Below are 2,370 nucleotides of genomic sequence, written 5' to 3'. Positions count from 1 at the left end.
TAAAATTAACACGTCAAACATCATGATTACGGAAGTTTAAATAAGCATAATTCTTTTATTTCATATTTAATTTCCTTTATTTTATATTTAATTGCACTTCTAATTATCGTATTTTTATTTTTATTGTATTTAATTGCACTTTTAATTATCGTACTTTTTAATTATCGCAAGTTTATTTTATCGCACTTTTATTATTCACAATTTCATTATTGTTATTTACGTTACGCTTTAATTTAAGTCTTGTATTTATTTTTATTATTTTACATTTGGTTTTAACTGCGACTAAAGTTTTAAAATCGACAAACCGGTCATTAAACGGTAAAAACCCCCCTTTATAATAATAATATTACTTATATATATATTTGTATTTTTATAAAAGTAAACTAATATAGCGTTAAGCTTTGTTTAGATCTCCAAAAGTTTACTCACCAAAAGTTTAGATCTCCAGAAACCAAAACTGTTAGACCAATAAAAACTCATAAGTGTGGGGAAGATGAAGAAACACTAAATGATGATCCAATCACAAAGAATGTCGCTGATGATACGAAATTAGATGAATCCATTTTTAACAGTTCAACGAAGAAACTTTATAAACGGATTCACGATGCTAAGATTAAAGGAAACTTTAAGTTATATAACCGATTAATATCCAATTTATCGTCAAAAGAAAAGGCAATGTTAGTTGAATTTGTGAAAGTTACGGAGGAAATCAACAAATGGATTGAAGAAAAAGTCAAAGATATACAAGTTGTTGAAGATTCAATTGAAAATAATGTTAATCACAATTTCAACTAAGTATAGGGGGTTTATGTATTTCTGTTAGAGTTAGATTGTCTGTTTTCGTGTGGTTCTCGAAAATGGAACCCGAATGGTCTTTCCCTAGCAAACCCTAAAGAACTAGTCTTCTCCCCCCATTCTGAATTTTTATTTTTTTTAGGAAATGAAGACTGCCTGTGAACTAAACCATGGTCTAATGCTAAATGCTTTGATCACTAAACGTAATAATGACACACTTCCGAGTGAAATAGTATCAGTAATCAGAGAAAGAATGGACGGAGTTAGAAAAGAATCCAGATGCGAAGATAATAAGTTACAATTTGGTAAAGGAAAATCAAAATCCGCAGCGAAAAGAAGAGCACGACACCTAGAACGATGCCACAAATGCGGAAAATGATCACATGGAGGTAAATGTTCAAATAATCAAACCTATTCAAACACTGAATTTGTTACTTTATGCAGAGACGGACCGTTCATATGTTTAGAAGAAAAGACACTGAATGCTCAAGGTTACGCCTATGTAGCCATGGAAAACCAATTAAACCGACTATCTTATGAATGGGATAGATCATATAACTAAGAAATCTATTTCACAGGTATGTTTGTACATTTTTTATTTTATTTTTTTTTATTTTTAACCTTTTGATAATAAACGCTAATTTGTTCGCTATAAAGTATTAAATTGGTATTGAATAAAATTAGATTTGGCGACCGAAATTGTTGATATCATACAAAAATTTATTACATCACTGCGAAATTTAACGTTTATTCTTAAGGTATAAATATCTTTAATCAATCAACCCAAAATATTTCAAAAATTCGTCATGAGTTAAATTAGGTCTTGGAACCGAAATTACTTTACCGAAAAGAGGGGCGCATATTTTTGATAATATTTGATTGATTAAAGTGGGATAAAAAGCCAAAAATATTTTTAATTTTATTTTTACCATGTTTTTAAAATTAATATATAAATCTTAAATTAATATTGTAAACTTTGTAAAAACAATATATTTAAAATGGTAAATATTTAAAAAATTAATATAAGTTTGGTGTGAATTTATAATATGAATTTTTAAATTAAGTTTGGTGTAAATTTTAAATATTAATTTTGAATTTTATATTTAAATTATGTGAATTTAAAAACAAAAATTTACTTTATCTCATTAAGTTAAAAATATGATTTTTAAAATTCATCGTAAGTTGAAGACTAGGTCTTTGAACCGAAATTGCTTTACCCAAGGGAGGGACGAGAACTTTTATTATCATTATTTTTAATCTTATTGAATTAAAGTATGCCAAAAACATTAAAAAAACCCAAAAATCTTAGCTTTTAAAACATTCGCTACAAAAAGACAAATTTTAAAATTTTGTCGAGGAACGGACTAGGACATCGATCCGAAACGACCTCGTCCTAAATAACAAGGGAAACAAAATTTTAAAATTAATTACTTAATTGTTTTAATTAGTATAAGATATATTAAAAAAAAAAAATACCAAACTCCGCGACTCGCGGAGTTTGAAGCTTTAAACCCCGCGACTCGCGGAGGGGTCAAATTACAGAAAAAAATATAATCGCAAAGAACTGATCAGTCC

The sequence above is a fragment of the Rutidosis leptorrhynchoides genome, chromosome 2 (genome assembly GCF_046630445.1).
Source record: "Rutidosis leptorrhynchoides isolate AG116_Rl617_1_P2 chromosome 2, CSIRO_AGI_Rlap_v1, whole genome shotgun sequence".
NCBI classification, from domain to species: domain Eukaryota; kingdom Viridiplantae; phylum Streptophyta; class Magnoliopsida; order Asterales; family Asteraceae; genus Rutidosis; species Rutidosis leptorrhynchoides.
This window is presented reverse-complemented; position numbering follows the sequence as displayed.